This window comes from Callithrix jacchus, chromosome 7 (assembly GCF_049354715.1).
Source record: "Callithrix jacchus isolate 240 chromosome 7, calJac240_pri, whole genome shotgun sequence".
Lineage (NCBI taxonomy): Eukaryota > Metazoa > Chordata > Mammalia > Primates > Cebidae > Callithrix > Callithrix jacchus.
Window position 1 is genome coordinate 103,832,734 of NC_133508.1, and position 20,402 is coordinate 103,853,135.

Sequence of the window (20,402 nt, forward strand, 5' to 3'; positions counted from 1 at the left end):
TAAGTACCTATTATGTACTACAGTTTCCAAACTGTGAACCAAATTTAAATTTTAACTTTGGAATGCTTTAAATTTCCAAGGAAACAGAAGTAATGTCTGTCAGATGCTGAATGAGCTTAAAGTACTTTACACTTTCAACCTCTGACCACATGTATTAGTTTGTTCTCATGTTGCTATAAAGAAATACCTGGGACTAAGTAATTTACAAAGAAAAGAGATTTACTTGGCCCATGGTTCTAAAGGCTGTACAGGAAGCATGGCAGCATCTTCTGGGGAAACCTCAGGAAACTTACAATCATGGGTGAATGTGAAGGGGGAGCCAGCATTTGCCAAGGCCAAGCAGGAGGAAGAGAGGTAGTGGGTGAGGGGGGGAGGTGCTACACACTTTTAAACAACCAGGTCCCATAATAACTCGGTATTCCCAGCACATCTCCAAAGGGATGATGCTGAATTCATGAGAATGCCACAATCCAATCACCTCCCACCAGGCTCCATCTCCTACACTGGGGATTACAACTGAACATCAGATTTGGGCAGGGACACAAACCCAAATCATATCACCATGCCACATTCCTTTAGATAATGTTCTATCTTTGCAAAGCTGAGTTTTAGAGGCTTACTGGGATGAAATGCAAGCACAGTCAAAAAATAAATGTAGAACGAGAAATGAAGAAGGCAGTGTTCTACACAGGGCCCAACAAGCAACATAGCCCTCATTAGTAAATAACTGTGGTTAGTTATAAATATAATACTGTTGTTATTTTTTTCAAATGATGACTAAGTTATTCAGGACATAAATGTTCATGTTATTTGAACCTAACTACTTAATGAATGAAGCTGTCAGGTATTTCTGTTTTATGAAAATATTACTAAAACATCAAGTGAATTTGGGAACCTCTGTCCTAGGGCATAGGGGAGCATATTTCATCATGTTATTTCATTTACTCCTCATAAAATTCCGTAAGGTGCTATAATCAGCCTAATTTTTACTCAAAGAAATTGAAATTTACAGACTTTTACTGACTTTCCCAAATCTGTTCCACCAGTAGGTGACTGGGCTACAGAGGCTAAGTGACATGCCTAAAAATTCACAGCACGTCAGAGGCAGAACTAAAACAAACAGAATCCTGTGTCCTGATTCTCCTCCCAGGAGAATCCCTCTTACAAAGCCCAACTCTCTCTCCAAATCCTCACAGACCTTCTCTCTTCCGAGTCTGAATGTAGAGTATAAAAAGAGAAACTTCCATGCTACACATTTATTTAACTACATCTGCTGTAATAGCTGCCCCACTCGATTTTGAGCATGCGAGGAAAATGTACAAAATACTGTAACTGAGGATTTTTGTTCAGTCTGAATAAATGTGAAAACAATATTAAAACAACTTTAGGGTCCTATAACCAAAGAGGTCTGAGGTCTTACAGAGAATATTACCCTCTCCTCGGGTTTCCTGTGGCTAAATGACTGATCCTGCCTTTCAGGGAATTGGACACTTGGGATCTATTTTCAACCTGATGAACTCCAATTGAACACTGAAGAGAGTCTGGATTTTCCCTTCAGACTTCACACAAATGATCCCTGATACCATCTTTGTAACCCAGAGGGGCAGGCAATATTAAAACCCAAGGTCCAATGAATGCTGATAGAACCTTTACAAGAGTTGACACATTGGTCTCCATTGTAATGGGTATTTAAAACACAGCTTTCTCTGACTCATTGAGTTTTTGCTTTGCCTTTGTTCAGTGGCATTTAACATGCAGCCTTATGAAAAGCATGTTAAACAGTCAGCGTTCATGCCTTTGGTCTCATTTCAATAAGCTTATAGAAATTTAATTTTAAAAAGAAGATTCATTACAAAAGTTGTGTTATTACAGCTCACACTGAAACAAAAATTATTATCCAGCAGAATGATTGAACAAATGAAAGCTATTCAAATCAATGAAAGGTTGAATCTTTCATTGACTTGAATAGCTTTCATTTGTTCAATTCTCCTGCTAGAAAGTGGAGATTCAAAGGGGAACCAGCACAGAGACCCTCTCCTAGAATGGAAGTCAAGCCAGTGAAAAGTCACACTCATGGTAGTTGCTGTAATAAGGCATTTACAAGTTCTGATGGTTGCATCAAGGAAAGAGTAACCAGTTCCACCTAAAATATGCAACCAAGGCAACGTTCATAGAGAAGGCAATGATCATGTTTTATCATGAAGTTCAAGTGTTTTTGCTGGGTGAACGTGCTGAAAAAGGGAATTCAGAGCAGAAAGAGGAGTGTGCTCAGAAACCAGAGGCTGAAACAGTGGGCCGTTAGAAAGGCTTCAAGTGGTTGAGTGTTACTGGACTGCGACGTGTCAGAGGGAGAGCAGCCAGTAAAGCCAGTGGGTAGATCAGGTCATTATGATAAAGTGGTCTCGTAGGCATGCAAGCCTATGAATTTTACCAGACATTGTGCTGATTTTAGGGGAGGCGTGACACGAATAGGTTTGCAATTTGAAAACTCACTCTGCCAATAGTTTGTAGAGTAGCTTGGAACAGGTAAGACACCAAAAACAGGAAGGATCTCCTGGGATGGTGTTTAGTGAACACTATTTACTTAATAAAATCTTACTAATTTAGACTTTGTTTTTTGAAAATTTATGGTGACTTACTGCTCAAACCTTTTCCTACCAGTGAAAACGACTTCCCGATGTGAACAGACTGTAGAGCTTTGCTTTCCAGTACACACATGTTGGTCCTACTCAAAAGAGGTAAAAATATTCTGCTAAAAGAAACCTCTACAGTGCTTCATAAAATGTATGCAGTTTTCTCTGTCCACTATTTTTGTCAGAGTTGGGGAGGGGTTTTTGTTTTTGAGTGTGTGTGTGTGTGTGTGTGTGTGTGTGTGTGAGAGAGAGAGAGAGAGAGAGAGAGAGAAGAGAGGCGGGGAGGGGAGGAAAGGGGAGAGGAGAGGAAAGGAGAGAAGTGGAGCAGAGGGGAGGGGAGGGGAGGGGAAGGGAGAGGAGAGGCGAATCCTAACAATCTGTAAAAAGAAAGCTAAATGATCTAGTTCAGTGTTTTCAAAAATTTCTTTACTTAATCCCCACGGTAATGAAAACATGTTCCACAGGACCCAGAATACAGATATACACATAAAAATCAAAAGTGAATTATTTTACAAAGAAAAAAAACAGAAACAACCCAAAATACCTATTGTTCCTGTATATAAGGAGCCTTACTTTTCACCATATTCAATTTCATTTTTAAAATGCTTGTCAAGACCCTTTAAATTGATTTCCTGACTGATTGAGTTGTTGCCTGCAGTTTGAAAAATATTCTTTTAGTTCAAATTTCATTCTGATTCAGAAAGCTTTTCCAAATAATAGATTAGTAAAGCAATATCCCTAAATTAGTACATGGATCCCTTTCTCTGCAGACCCCACCTTTCTGATGCAAAGTCCCAAGCATATCTTTGTAATTCTTTTACATACAGACCAAGGAGCTCCTGATATCAGGGGTACATAGAGAAGACCTCATTGAGATGAGAATCAGTGATCTTGATAAAGCAGAAACTTGGCCTCTCAGACTCCAGGGATTTTCTACTAGAAAAGCTTGCAAGTCTAAATAATAGATCTGAAAGATTAAAAGCTGGAGTGTGTGATAGAAAGAACCTTGTCATAGGATTTGAGAGACCTGAGCTTCCCCAATACTGAGCCACAGAGCAATTGCATTAGAATCACCTGGAGACCTTTTTAATGTATAAATTCCTGGGCCTCAATCCCAGAATTGTGATGGAAATATGAACATTTTTAAAGCTCCCTGTATGATCCACATATGACCATGATTAGAAGCCTCTGATTTGGGCCTTATGAACCCCGGGAAATTCTAGAGAATGGTCATGACATCTGCCTCCCTGGATGACTGTTATGGAGAACAAATGAAATACTTGATGTAAAAGCCCCAAAACCGTCAAAAGCCCTGCAGATGCAAGATGCTTTATGCAAAGCATAAAGGTATATCTCATGCTCTCTCCTGGCTCACCTTGAAAATTACTAATAAGAGCCGGGTGTTTAAAAAGAGAGCTTCTTTTTTTGTGATAAGTTTGCACATTTAGATCTTGGTGATACCAGAAAATTCCAAGAACTTAGTAAGACTCTTTTATATAAATTTTTACAAGTGTTAGAAAATGAAGCCCTCAATTAAGAAAGAAAATAACACTATGTGCTCTAGTTATTACCTGTGGGAAACAATTATTTGTTCGTGTGCTTGTTTTTCCCTGCCTTACAAATGTATATCAGAAGAAAGATATGAGAAAGTTCACCTTATATATCCTACAAGTAGGTGAAGCCTAAATGAATCAGTCCTAAAATAGATGATAAATGTTAAGCTAATGCTTTTTGACAAGCATTTCTCTTGGAAAAAGATCAAGAAATAGAATGTGCAGTTTTTGAGGACAAGACGTTAATGGTTTCTCAAGCTATTTATGAAAAAACTTATTTCAGTTCTTTCATGGTGCTTATCAAGTAGAGATTTTTATTTAATAACTATTAGATGTGTACTAGGGTTTATAGAAATCACATCCTGTGTAAGAATTATATATCAAATCCCATACTTTCTGAGTGAGGTAATTTGGACAGTGTCTATGGTTAGTGATCCACATAGTTAAATTTTCATTTAAAAAATTAGCAAACAGTGCTTTCTCAATGGTTTTATATTTTTTAACTGAACCATAGAATTAGAATATTCACTTCTATTGCTTCTGAAAGAGCATCGAAAATATAAATCTAGAGCCAATCACACAGACTACACACTGTACTGGAAACACATTGAGAGCTAAGAAACACATTGAGAGATGCTTTATTAAAAGCTTATATAAATTTTCAGAATAGAAAGCCTAATATTTGTAAGCAAAGTACCTAAAGCAAGGTCTAGAATGGAAGAATAAATTTAGTTAGACAAAGAGACTAATGCTAAATATGGTTAAGATTATTATATTTGATATACCTATGTCTAAACAATTACTTTCCAACTTTCCCCAATATCTTATTAAGAAAAGTTGCTATGGAGGATTTTCTTTTCATTTTCCATGGCTAGATATAATCAACACCTAAGTGCTTTATCAACCTCAGATAAACTTTGGAATGTGCTAATGTGGGGAATATACTAAGAATCAGAAAGGAGTCTGGAGGATGTTGACTACTGTTTTTTTGTCTTCTTTCCTTTTATTCCATTACTGACTAGAGAATAACAACACAGAAATATGTGTTGGGCAGCACTTTACAGTTTATCAATCCCCATTATATGTATTATCTTATTTTACTTTCCTGGTAATGTGGTGAGATAGGTAGGATCTATCTCTGGAAAAACACTTCTAAGATAAGCTAAATATGATGAGACGTTTAAGAAGAAAAGGTGCTGGGGAAGGAAGGACACATTTCTACTGATCAAAGAAGTTACTAGCACTAAACTCACTCCTTGGATTTATTACCAGAGTTCTGAGTTTCATCTCATAGTGTAGCAAAATATTCCATGAAAGAAACCACTACAATTCACCAGCAAAAGAAAGATGCCAAAATAATGAATGAAAAAGCATTTCCGTCATGGTCGTCTCAGACAATGAGACTCCTCCATAGAGAAACAACATAGCATGTTGCCAAGTGAAATAACATGAAAATACCAAAATAGTCAAAATGGACAATTTTATAAGGTTTAATTTAAAAAGAAGTCATTTTTCTTTTACATTTAGCTGTGTAAATGTGTGTCTGAGCCCTCACTCTACCATTGCTTTGTTATGTGACCTTGACCAAGTTTAACTTTTTTTCAACCCATTTTCTTATCCAATAGTAAATAAACAAAATAATACTTAAGTCATAGGATGGTTGGGATGATGAAATATGTGATGTAATGAATATCCAATCCACAAACTATCACCACTATGTAAAAACGTGAGTTACTGAATTGGATGAGCAGTGGGTTAACTGGTTGTTAGCACAGTCTGAGACATCTCAGTCTTCCCAGGTCAATCTGTAGCCCCTTACTTCTGCCTATGAATCATTTTGAGTTCTTCCCACTCCCTCAACCCAACATACAATCATTCACTTAGTTTTTTCTACTTTATCTCCTAAATGATTCTTTAATCCACTATTTTTCTACTTCTCCATTTCTATAGCACTGTCCTCTTTTAGGGCTCCTATCTTATCTCTTGACTAAATTGTCACCATGGTCTCTAAACTGGTGTCCTTGTGTCTAGTCTTTGCTCTTCACTTCATCTTCCCTGCCATGTACAAATCTAACACCATAAATGTTTCACTAAAACCTTACATTTGCTTCCCAGGAACCTGCAGAATGAAGTCCAAGCCACTTCCATGGAACAAGGGAACCCATGATCTGACTCTTACCTATCTTTTTAGCCCCATCTCCTGTCACTGTCTTCTTATTCAGTGTTATTAACAAGTAGCAAATGTTTTTATTTCTTTATACACAGCAATCACTTCATCCTTCTGTGTGTGACTTTGGAAGACATCATCTGAATAGACATTAAAGGCTTTTTATCTGACCAGGCAATTGCTCTATGGCAGTAATTCCCCAGATAAAGCCCCTTACCTTACCCCACTTACCTCCCTTAAGGGGTAGAGAAATTTTTAAAAATGTATAAATGGGAAGTTGTCAAGGCAGACAAGAGAGATGTGACACCCTCAAGTCATCTCCCTAAAGAACTGTGATGTGGCTTTGTTTTTAACGTAGATACTTGAATTAAGGAGACTGATGCCACAGCCATTATACCAAAATGTGTTTTAAAGGGATATAGGAGGAAGCATCAGTTCGGATATTACAAAATTACTGTGCTATCTAGTGTGCCTCAGAGCCCTTAACTAACAAAGCTTAAACAATGAATCACAACCCCTTTATACCCCAAACAAGCTGGTATTCTGGTCATGAAATTTCATCAAGGTTTTTATTTTTGATCCAGAAGGACATACAGGTGAAGGATAGTTTAGTGTCTGGGGTGAATGGAAAGAGGATACAACGTTTTAGTATTACTACTCAATACCACTGATATCTTTGTGATAGTAGCCGTGTCTTGAGAGAACAGGCAGTGTGACTCTGTACGCTCCAGGACTGAGGCCCAGTTCTCCAAGTAAGATTTTGATTGTTTTGTGGTTCAGCCAAGACCACCTGACCTTAATGCTGGAATTCACCTGAGTATTCTCGAAGGTGTAAGTCACCCTTTTTCCTCCCTCCATGCAAATCTGTTCATCTAGGCAAGATCTGAGGTTTCTCAGACATTGATAATTTCTAAATACAGGAAGTATGAACTTACGTCTCAGATTTTTTTTTAAATAGGCATTATACAGCAGGAAAAAATACTAGGCCTGTAGTCAAGCTCAAATATATTTAAATCTTAGTCCCATTTATTCACCATGGGGTCTTACATGAGTCAGTTAATCTCTCAGAACCTCTGGCTACCCATATGTAAAAAGCTGATGGATAATACCTATCCATCAGGATTTATTTAAGGATTAAACAAGATAAGGTATGGAAAAGGGTTTAGCATTGTATTAAATAACTAGCACAGAGTAGGAACTATGTCTGTTTTTTCCTTTACCATCGTTGGTAATTATCAAGCTCTTTATTTCTATTTCTGCTTCTGAAATAACTAGTTCGGGGGTTTTTTCCCCCTTCTGCTTAGCTTTGAAAGCTGCAGGTCCAGCAAAAGCACTGCGGCTGTGTAATAGAAACAGATGGATGACTAGACAGCCAGAGGAAAAATAGGAAGGCTCCGTGAGGGAGATGTGACAGGACTTGGCTGATTGACTGTAATTTACAGCATCCATCATCATAAGTCCAGGGACAGACACTCTGTATTCTAAGCTTGACTCAGGCTCTGATTCCTTCCAAGGTGTTAAGCAACTCATTTAGTATCTGACAAAGGGTCATCATAATGCTCAGCATAGCTGGGTTGTCCCTGCCAAGATAATCTATTATTCACTGTTTTTACACATTAATGCAAAAAATATGTATATTGAGTTCCTGTAGAGTGAGAGAGTTAAATTGGGATTTGCAGATATATTCAGGCAGCCTGTAAACTCCCAAGAATGTTATACACAGATTGGTAGATATGTTTTGCCTCTATTTTATGAGAGGATTTATAGCTTTTATTAGATTCTCACTGGAGTTTGTGACCAAGATGAGATTAAGAGTCACTGCCACATGGTGTAAGGCTTATTATACCATGTTCAGGAATATGTTTTTCCTAGAATCTTAAAAGACGTGCCCTAATGAAAAAAGGATTAGAACCAGGCACCATTTATGTGAACTGTACCATGTTCTAATAAGAATTTTACTAAATTTGATTTTCAATAACAGAATTCAAGCAGACTTTCCAAGTTGCTTCTTAATTGCTGATGAAATATGCTTGAGTTTATGGTACTCTTCTAACCATAAACTTTTCCTCGCTCCCTCATAGTTCAAAAATGAAACACTGTTATCTCAAATGACAAGTTCTTTGAGGACAAAAAACCAAGACTTGGAGTTTTATCACCCACAGTGTTCAGGTAGCCCAGCATCCTTGCATATGCATTATTTATAAATAAAACCTGCTAAATACTAGGGAGTGACCTCAGGCAGACAATGACAGCAAGCTATTTCAGACGTGGCCAACCATTGGCCATTAGCTGAATGGCAGAGGGTGCACCATAGTGTTGGGGTGGGTTTGGCTGGAAATTGATGGCTAAGAGGATTTGAAGTGAAAAACCAGAAGTCATCTCTGTCACTCTGTCACTAAAATAAAACTGACAATTCAGAAATAGAAACAGTATTGCTTTTCCCTTTGCCCTCTGATTGTTTGGCTGGATATATTCTGTAACAAGGGATTCCCTGAAAGGTCTAGAGTAATGCCCCTCTCCCCCACCACCACGAGGGGACACCCTCCACAAAGATGCCTGACAACTGACCCCTTCATATTCATATTCTTTAGAGGTGAAGCCTACTTAAAAAGTGAGCACTACTTAAAAAGGGAATATTTGGTTCCCATTTGCCAGTCACTGACAGTTCTTGCTATTGCTTTTTTTGTTTTCTCTCTTCGTTTAATTTTTTTTCTTTATAACAATGCTAGCAAGAGAATTGAGTAGACCAGAGAGAACAGACCAGATACAGCAGATGTTCCCAGGAGGGCTGAGAGAGGAGAATAGGGATGCACGAGGGGATCACCAAAGAGTATGTTAGCTGAGTTGAGCATGTGCATGGGCAAGGCACTGTGTACACCACATGCCCACTTCTCAGCCATCCATCCAGACAGAGTGAAAAGGGGGCAAGAATACAGGACTTGGGTTTCCATGAGCCCGAATGTGAGCCCAGCCTCATCGCTTTCTATCCATGCCATGTTGGCAGACTGCAGGACTTCTCGGAGAGGTCTTCCTCATCTGCAAAGTGGAGATGCTTCTGCCCACTTCACAGTGTAGTGCTGTGAGTTTAGTGTGATAATGCATGAAAAGTACATGGTAGGTATTTTTTAAATGCTGGCTTAAATTTAGCTCTCCTTATTTCACAGAATCTCATTTTCTAGGAGATTAAGGTGTGTCCTTTAAAACCTCATAAAACCTGATGATAATATTTCTAATTTGTAATATATGTATATGTATTCTTATTAGTACGTTTCTTAAACAAAGGTCATTACACATAACCTATATTTTGATGATGAAAAGTTACATTTTTGTGACTATTTAAAACCATTTAAAAAGCACTTTTACATTGATCATCATTTAGAATATCAATTAACATGCTGTGCTATAATTCAGCTATTAGACACTGTTGTTCTGCTTTGGGCTGGTGGCCTGAAGATAAAAGCTCTCTGGTTTTCTGCAGTGTATGATGTGTCATTTCCTCTCTGGCAGCTCCCATTAATATTATCTTTAAATTTGCCCCCTTGGCTCATTCTAATTTTCTGCTGATTTTCTAGTCTGGAAAAGGAGATTAACAAGATTTTCGCTGACCTTAAAACAGGAGGGAAGAGGCATTGCCATGCCTTATCTCATTTTTCCTTCTTTATTTATTTTACCTCTTTATTTACTTTGCTGTATTTTTAGGGTGTTCATTGTATTTATGATACATGCTCTTTTAAAAGTGCAGATTAGCAAGTAAGTATTTAATAGAGGTTCTTGTCTCAGTGATGGAAGAAGTCTTAATTTAAAAGCTCCTGGTTTGGTCACATATCCCACAGGGATGAAGGTCACTTTTGACACCTGAGCCTTTTCTTGGCTTGGAGCCCTCTTCTCAACATAGTGAATGTTCCACCTGCAGTCAGGACACTGAATTAGAATCACCAGTGGGCACAAGATGAATCAGATAAGATGAATGCCTTTGAGCGACTTAAAATCTGAAAGAACAAAGACAATATAAACTGTAATATGAGGCAAAATTGGATATGTTTTATAACAAAGTCTTAAGTGAAATTTGGAAGAATCTGAGGGAAAAAATATCCATTTCGAAATCCAACTTCCAGCAGGTATAGTGGGGCATTTCTGAGCCAGCTTGAGAAGGGGAAGGTTTCTCTGGCCATAGTTTGAAAACAAGTTCATCCAAAGAGAGAGTCATCCAAGAAGAACCAAATACGTAGACCACAAATGTGCAGACTTGCTTAGGGAATAGAAAGAATTTTTGTTTGATTTCAGAGTGGAGTGCTTAAAGAGTTACAGTGACAGATAAAACTGGAGAAATATAGTGGACCAGGTCCTAATGCCATGCCAAGTAAGGAGTTCTGTGTTCTGGTGACTTCATAACAGATTGAATTCTTATGAAATCACAGAGGTTTGCTCTACTTAAACCAAACGATAGAAGTGAAGATGTGTGGAGGTATTTAGATGGCTAGCACGTCAGCAGAAGGGACTAGAGCTAGCCTCTGGTTCCAGTTGAGTTTCAGAGGAAAAATATCTGGGCCAGCTTGACTAGGATGCTAGCAAACTTTTGAGTTAAGCATATAATTTCTCTTGTAAATGTGACTATTTTAGAAAAAAACAAAATACATTTGTGGAAAGCACCACACAATTAGCTTAATTCAGATTAGGCATTTGGATCTTGGCTTCTCTGCAGACCCCATTTCTAATGATATCTTATTCTGTTTTTTTCATCATTATTAAAGTCACCCTTTACTTTCCTTCTGCCTTTGAAGTGATAATCTCATCAGTTGAAAGTCTTTTTAGAGCACTTAACAGAAAATGTAATCAAAATGCTAGGCAAAATTTTATCTAAAAAGCTATTAAGGTCACTGGAAATGTGAGTCAGATTTTCAGGAAATACCAAATAGGGTTCACTACACTGTTCTAGACATCTAGAAAGTAATTAGATATATTTGGTATAGAAATAGATAAAAAAAAACCATACTCAAAAAATCCAAAACTACTTTATATGCTGGAGTACTACAGAAACTAGTTATGAGTTTGTATTTCCTCTGGATAAATATATCAACATTTATTTTTCTATGTGTTTATCTACAGTTATTTATTACACACATACACCCACTCATGTTTAATGAAGCAACTTGGTAAAGTGTACTAAACTGAAGTAAAGGGATGAAAGTTTGAGACCAGGCTCCTCTAAAACGCTCTGTGTGGCTCTGAGCCTGTTGTCTGAATCTCCCTGGACTTTGGTTTTGCTCATCTTACTGAACCAAACATTAATCTCTTCCCTGATGTTATGTAATTTAGCTACCCATTAGTTGTATCTTATCATTGCCCCTTTCTCATCCTTCAGTGGAAACTGGTTAAAAGTCCCCATACAAGAACAATAATTGTTTTGCTTAAATTAGGATTTTAGTAAGAAAAAGAAGGAAATAAAAAACTTTAAAGTCTTCTTCAACCATCATCTTTTGGGGAAAAAAGGAATCAGTAAGCCGCAGTATAGATTATTATTATTATTTTTTTTTTTTTTTTGAGACAGAGTCTTGCTCTGTCACCAGCCTGGAGTGCAGTGGCACAATCTCGGCTTACTGCAACCTCCGCCTCCTGGGTTCAAGCAATTCTTCTGCCTCAGCCTCCTGAGTAGCTGGGACCATAGGCACGTGCCACTACGCCCAGCTAATTTTTGTATTTTTAGTAAAGACGGGGTTTCACCATGGCCAGGATGGTCTCCATCTCTTGACCTTGTGATCTGCCCGCCTCAGCCTCCCAAAGTGCTGCGATTACAGGCGTGAGCCACCGTGCCCAGCAATTTTTTTTAATTCCATTGATTTTAAGGATTATTCTGCAGTCAGACTTTACATTCATATTTAATTTTTCAAAAATATTTATTGCATTAAAAGGATTTAAATGATGGCATTTGCAGTGACCTGGATGGAATTGGAGACCATTATTCTAAGTGATGAACTCAGGAATGGAAAATCAAACATTGTATGCTCTCACTCATAAGTAGAAGCTAAGCTATAAGGATGCAAAGGCATAAGAATAATGCAATGGACTTTGGAAACTTGGGGGGAAAAGGTGGGACGAGGGTAAGGGATAAAAGACTACAAACTGGGTACAGTTTATACTACTCGGGTGATGGGTGCACCAAAATCTCAGAAGAATTTATTCATGTAACCAAGCACTACCTATTCCCCAACAACCTCTGGGAATAAAAAATAAAAATTAGAAAATATGTATTTGTTACAGTAAGTCATTGATTTTGATAAGTTTTTGCATGCATGATTTATTTAGTCTTCATAGCTAACCTGTGGGATAAGATCCATTTTCTGGATATGAATACTGCAGCTGAGATAAGTATAAGTTTATTCCTTGTAACATGAGTAGTAAATGGCAGAACCAGTTAAGTATGTGGGACTAGAGCTCAGGGCTGCAGAGAAGAGATCATGGGGTTTGAAAACAACAGCTAGTAGACTTCCAAAGAGCCAAGCTTCCCTTCTGTGTAGTGCAGAGCTGTTGCTGGGAAGTGGGAAAACTTTGTTTCCAGTGTCTCATATCTAGGTGAGGCCTCATGGCACATAAGCCAAACTCCTGCTGGTCCATAGCATATAAGCACAATTCTGTCTCTTCCCAGCTGAAGTGGTAAAGTGTCTGAGGTGACTTCCTTACAATCTCTTCCTTTTCCATGGTAATCTTGGAGGCCATGTCTCAAAGGAGATAGCTTCATGGGAGAAGCCCATGTGAACAGATTGGATACACACAAGAAAAAGACGTAACAGCACTCCCTGATGGTTTGGCTATGGAAAAGAAAAATCAAAGATACATCTTAGGTTTCTAGTTGGAGCATCTTGGAGAATGATGGCCCCACTTTCCTTAAAGTGGGAACCCTGGCAAAAGAACTGGCTGGAGAAGAAGATGATGGATTCAGCTTTAGTTTATACATGCCTCTTGTGAACACAAGATTATCTTGATAGATTATTAAAAATTAAATAAGATGTTACAGAATCTTAGAGTTAATGTTATTCGGCAGAAGGTGTCCTAGTCCACTTGTGTTGCTATAAGGAAACACTTGAGACTGGGTAAGTTATAAGGAAAAGAAGGTGTATTTGGCGTCCAGTTCTGCGAGCTGCGCAATAAGCACAGCACCAGCATCTGCTTCTGGTGAGGACCTCAGGCTGCTTCCACTCTTGGCAGAAAATGAAATAAAGCCAGTGTGTGCAGAGATCACATGGCAAGAGAAAGCAAGAGAGAGGAGTGGAGGATATGCCAGGTTCTTTTTAAACAGTTCTCATAGAAACTAACAGAGTGAAAACTCATTCACTGCTTTGAGAATGATACCAAACCATTCATGAGGGATCAATCCCATGACCCGAACACTTCCCACTGGGCGCCACCTCCAACATCCGGGATCAAATATCAACATGAGATGTGCAAGACAAACATCCAAACTATAACAGAAGGAATTGGAAAGCATAGTGTTAGATGGTTTGTGAAGAGATGTGGATTTTCCTCCCCGTTTTGTATTAACAAAGGAAGAAAAAGACCTTAGCATTTGAAGAGGGTTGGATTCTTTACTTTTATATGATGTATATACTATGACACTTTACTATTTCTCAACTCTCAATTAAAATGGTAATTATAATTATATCAATAAATGATATTAATTTTTTCTTGGGTGGCATTTTATGTATATATCCAAACCCATTTTCTCTTTTAATGTAATAATCATGTGAAGAAGGCATAGAAACAGTATTCTTGAGAGAGTAAATGATTTTTTTCTGTATTACACAGCTAGTTAGATTTTAGTAAAGCTAAAATCTGATGTCATGCCTGACTGACAATATAAAAAACTCTGTGAGGGTTTGAGTTCAGGAATTATGGAGATTTAAAAAGAAGGCTCTAAGCTCTAAATTGGTTTAAATTCCAGTTAAGATTGTCAAAATTGGTATATTTACATATTGTCACAATTGGAAAACTCTGAAGTGCTAAAAACTCGGAATTGGCTTATTACTGTCACAACAACAAAACTTTTAATAGTTAAAAATTGTTGAGGTATTCAGCTGTTCTGGTAAATTAAATATTCTAGTTAGGGAAAGTTTACATTTCATAATTCAAATACAGATCATAATTTAAATGCTAGCTTTTAAACAATTATGCAGCATAGTACTTTTAACACTAAAATAATACTCACTGTAATTTTGTCTTTTGTTGTGATAGAAACCATTCTAGTTATTTATTTAGCTTATCATAGTGCATATTATACAAATTAATTGCTATTGCTCTGAAGTTTTCTGGCATTAGGTAATAGAGAGTGCTGATAGGGAAAAAAATGGAGAATGTCACTTTCCTGTCCTTCTACTTTCTCTACCTCTCTAGTACCTTCAACAACTCCCCATTCCACTTAGAATCTAAGGTCTTTTTTTTTTTTTTGAGTCAGAGTTTTGCTCTGTCACCCACACTGGAGTGCAGTGGCACAGTCTCAGCTCACTGCAGCCTCTGCCTCCCAGGTTCAAAAGATACTCCCACCACAGCCTCCCTCGTTGGGGTTACTGGCGCATACCACCATGCCCAGTTATTTTTTGTATTTGCAGTAGAGATGGGATTTTGCTATGTTGGCCAAGCCAGTTTCCAACTCCTGAGCTCAAGCCACGTGCCCACATCCGCCTCCCAAATTGCTGGGATTACAGGCATGAGCCACCGCACTCAACCTAAAATCAAAGGTCTTTAACTTGACTTTCTAAAACTTGCACGATTGGCCCCTGACAACCTCATCTCATGTCACTCTTCACCTCAAACACCATGCAATTATACATATATACCCCTTTGATGAGTAGATAACTAAAGAGGGTGACAGTGGCTGAATAGGAGAGTTTTAGGTTTTTAGTAACTGGTCTCTAATTGCACAAAATTAGAGGGTGACATTAGATGCTACATCTCTAGCCTAGAAAAGTCTCTGGCACGTGATAGATGCTCAACAGGTTCCTTTTCTGCTGACCACTGTATGAGAAGAGGAAGATATCTTCTGATAATGATGCCAAATGATCCGGTGCTTTTATGACTCTAAGCATTGAATGAAATGCTAGAGTTTTATCCATGTCCAGTGCTGAACAACTGGCAAAGAAAATATGACCAGTAATGAGAAAAATTATCATTCTAATCTTGCTAGGTGAATATGAGGACTTAGGATCTGAGAATCATTAGTAGAGCAACAAATATGTATTTAAGTGTTTTGAGATAGAAGATCTGCAAGTAAAGACAGAGAATAATGATGACCGTTTACAAGTCTGAGGGGAAGCCTTAATAAATCTGCAAGCCTGCCAAGGGTTAATTTTCCAAGAGAGTTGACATAAGAAAAGACTAAGGGAGAGCAGGTGTTCACTATAACTTGATAGATTTATGTGATCCAACAGGATGAATTTCATGACAGTGAATTTATGGTGCCTATTGTGATTTATAGCCAAAGGATGGATGGATGGAGGACAGATGAATAAATAGATCGATGGTCATTATTATAAATCTTGCACACAGGATCAATCCACATGGATCCTGGCAGTCTTTAAGGCCTCTCCAAAGAAATCAGAACATATACTGCATATTTAATTTCCTTTTTAAAACCTTTTATTTCTATATGTGTTTATCTGATAGCTGATTCTTTCAAAAATAACTTTATCTGTGTATATTTTTAACTTTATAAACCATTTCCATCTCTTTTTGAGAGTAGACTTCATAGATCCTTACTAAATAAAGTTGGCTAATAGTCTGTGGTATATAGAAAGGGCAGTGCCATGTAATCTCCTACTTTACCTCTCTGCCTCCATGAAGTAGGTTAGAATTAAACCATAGGAATTATAATGGGAAATATGTTCCAGCTCTCTCTCTCTTTTTTTTTAAGACAGAGTCTTGCTCTGTCGCCCAGGCTGGGATACAGTGGCGTAATCTCAGCTCAATATAATCTCTGCCTCCCAAGTTCAAGCAATTCTCCTGCCTCAGCCTCCTGAGTAGCTGGAACTACAAGCATACACCACCGTGCCCAGCTAATTTGTTGAATTTTTAGTAGAGACAGGGTTTCACCATGCTGACCAGGCTGGTCTAGAACCCCTGACCTCGTGATCTGCCTCCCTCAGCCTCCCAAAGTGCTGGGATTACAGGCGTGAGCCACTGCATCTGGCTACCAGCTCTCTTTTTAAATTGACCTTTGAAGAATTTAACTTGAACAATTAAATGATTCATGTAGTAAGAATTTATAGATTTCACTGAAGGACTGGCCCCTTATTCCCTGAATGAAATATAAAAAGGAAAGGGCATATAGAAAAGCATTTCTGGTATTATCCAGTTCACTTTCTTTTGAATTTATTTTCTTGTGGAAAACGGAGGTTTTTTTTAAACGTCATTTGGTTTGGTGAATTACAATTCAATTGAATTTTTCTGTTTATGTCTAAGAAGTCTATCTGAGCAGGACCATTAATTTAAATGCTTTCTACAAATCATCGTCAGGACAGCAAGGGATTGGAGATGAAAGGATGTGAAGAAAATGACTGTAGAGGGAGAAAATGAAGGAGAGAAAAAGAAAGTAACCTTGATCTGTACAAGTTAATACCTAGTGTTTAAAGTATTCTCTTTCATGCAAAGCTTGTGTGTCTCCCAACTAGGCTGGGCAGGAAACTCCAAATGCTGTGATATCTCTAGCCCAAGTAGAAGAAGCACTGACCTCCTTTCAGGCCACACTGGGAAGATCAACTGACCAATTAAAGTTTATAATAGACTTGCAAAAAGAGAAGGCTTCATCAATGCTGTATTTTCCTGCTGCATGAGAGAGTTATATTTCTTGTTGGGAGTGTTTTAATCCCCACTTATCTTTTATGATAGATGTTAGTCAATGACATTTCTTGAGACTGAGTTTGGTTTTGTTATTATTGCTGTAACCAAGGAAAGCTTGAGCATTCAAAATTTTGATTATTTTCAAATCTTGATGTCATATTTTTATTTCTAAAGGAATAGAACAATGAGGCTTCTGTGTCATTTAGTGTCTTTTATATGATGCATTAAAAGAGCTGATTTCTAGTTGTTTTATAACTATCAAAATTCCAAGAAAAGCAAGAAAAATCTGCATAAAGTGATGCACAATGTATTTTAGGTGTTGTACTGTGTTTTTATACTTACTATACTTTACAAAAACCTTTTATGATATAGAGAAAACTGGGAATCAGAGAGGTCAAGAAACTTGTCCTAGGAAGTAGTAGAGATGGCATTTGAGATCTTTCCAGTCTCAAAGATCATACTTTACAATTATGTCTACTTCCCATGAATCTTTGTACTGTTCTCACAGCTTCACAGAAATTGACCAATTGCTTACAATTCTTCCCAATTATATTCACCTTCATCATTACATTAATATTGGCACAGCAAACACCAAGTCCTTTTGCAGCAAACCTATTTCATGACTGTCTTTTTAAACATTTTCTTCTATGTCACCAAAAGACCAAATATTTCTTTTTTTAAAAAATGTCATTTTTAGCCCCTTGAAGTTCTGAATTGCCCTCTAGAAATCTCCATTTTACTTTCTCAGCATGAATTTCCATATACCAAATCTGAACTTCAAGTTGCTGTTTATATCAGACCTTTTTGCGGTCTATGGCTAACGGAGTGTGTCCTTAAGATTTCTCCCAAAAGTTTCGGTACTCAGCTCTGAATCATGAGGTATCATCTTGTAAAGAGGTTTTGTGCATACTAAGTACAGAGATCACCTGGATTTCCTTTAAGTAAGTAAAAATGTAGGTGAGGCATTCAGGCCAAAACCACATGCCGACCAACTTCGAACAGTTCATTTTGGTTAGAATTGCAAATATGTAGAACAGCTTGTAAACATTTACTGAGTGACTTCCTTGCACCAGATACTGCTAGACACTGAACTGTACTTTTCCTACTTCCTGGCACTTGCCTTTGTGAAACATCTCTTATATCCTAGGCAGTAGTCTATGTGTGGGAAATCATAAATATCATAAAAAGTCATTGGACCGACTGGCCTCCATCTAAACTGGTCTTAGGTCTTTCTGTAAGAACTTCTGATGACAAAGAATCTGAATTGGATTACAGTGACTATATTTAAAACCTAGAGGAAAAGCTGATACACAAAGCATCTTAATCTTTTCTGCCAGAAATACAGTGAGCATCATAATGAATAGATATAGCCAGTCTGGGTTGCTGTCAATATGCGGCATTGTGCCCAGGGCAATTAAATTTGCCTGTTTTTTATTACTGAGACCAAATATTTGGCCTGGGTTCCTGCAGAAAATAAGTAATTCCATTTCATGTGATTCACCTTTGAGTAACCCTCCAAGTTAATGAAGACTCGAGCTGAAAATTCATATTTATTACAGAAATAATCCATTTAGCAAATATTTACTGGGTCCCTGTATGTTGACTGGGCAGCGTATAAAGATTTAAACATGCAAAATATCGCCTTCATATATAACAAATGTGCAGCCTAACTTGCCTAAAATTAGCTCTCCATCTTTTCAAAAACATCACAGTCTTGTTTTTTGTTTTTAATAAGAGGATAAAATGAATTGTGATGACTAACAAAAGATATTCCAAGTCATAAGAAGCTTGGACTCTGGAGTCAGGCAGAGCGAGTTTTAAAATGTGATCTGCTATTTATCACCTGTGCAACCTGGTGTTGGGTGCTTCTTATGAACCATGATATAGAATCAATATGATAATAGCTCCCATCTTATCAGATTGGTTGGGGCTGAGATAACAAAGTTCCTGATAAGTTTCCTGAAACATCACAAGTACTCAGTACATTATGTCTATTAATTTTTTTATGATATATGTTTTGGGCTACATTGTTTTTGATGTATCATTGTGCACATTCTCCACCTAAAATGTAATGAGGTCTTAGCACACCCCTCACTCTGAGTCTCTGCTCTCTGGTCGAAGGCCTATGTATTGAGATTTGTCCATCTGGTATAGTTTGGGGCTCCTTCTCCTCCTTCCCTAATACATCTACATACACAAATAAACGTCAAAAAATTGGACACCAATGGAAGGTAGATTGCAAACATCAGAAAAAGTCATTAGTTTTCAAAAAATGATTATATAAACACTAAGCAGCATTTTAAGAAATTGTTAAACAAACTGATGACATGTCTACCGTGCACGAGATACTGCAATCATCACCATGACCACTCTGTAAGAAGTTGCTTGACTATGGAGCCAAACAGACCTAGCTCAACATCTTGGTCTTGTTACTCATTTGTTTAGTGACTTTGAAAGAGAAACTCACTTTGATTCTGTTTATTAATCCAAAGACAGGGGTTAGGAATAACTTCTGGGGTTGCTGAAAGAATTAGTCTGCATTAAAGTGCTTGGCACAGCACCTGGCACATGCAAGGGTCTCAGTTAACAAGAGCTGCCTTTCCCTCACTCCTAGTGATTACAGGGAGAGAATTAAGGTTGTCCCTCCAAACTTCAGATCTTGTGAGAACAGGAATCTTATATGGAAAGTAGCACATTACCTCTTAGATTCTCTATCAATGTTGCTGCAAATGACAGCTGGGAGGTAGTCAAACTGGGTTTTAAACACAGATCTTTGGGTTCTGAGAAAGGCCACATATTTTGCTCCCTTCTACTCTGTCACCCTACTTCAGTTTTTGGAAGTGTGCATTTGCATGCTTCTGGGGAGATATGTGAGAAATGGATTGCATTCCACTATTAACAGAGTTCTACATATTGATCCTAAAGAGTGGTCATTGCCAACACACCTCCTCTTCCTAAAGCTCCTTTTCTTCTCCAGAGCTCTAGTTTACTCCTAGAGCTGGCTTTGTACATAGTCCTTGCCTTGTCCAAGCTCTTTTTAAAAGCACAGTGAGGGATGGGAAGCAAGTGCACCCCAGGAACATGATCTCCAAAAGTCGTGCCTTTTCAACGATTTTAAAGGCAGTCTATGTATATGGAGGTTCTAACCTCACAATAAAGAGCTAGAAGAAAAAGCAATGTGTAGCAAGAGTATGAGGTGAGTAAGAAAGGTGGGCAAAAAAG

General features: G+C 37.8%; 1 protein-coding gene across 47 annotated transcripts in view; it reads left to right on the forward strand.

The window, feature by feature from the left end:
• SGIP1 (SH3GL interacting endocytic adaptor 1) overlaps nucleotides 1-20,402 on the forward strand; it is a 214,522-nt gene that overhangs the window by 64,697 nt on the left and 129,423 nt on the right. The window lies entirely within an intron of this gene.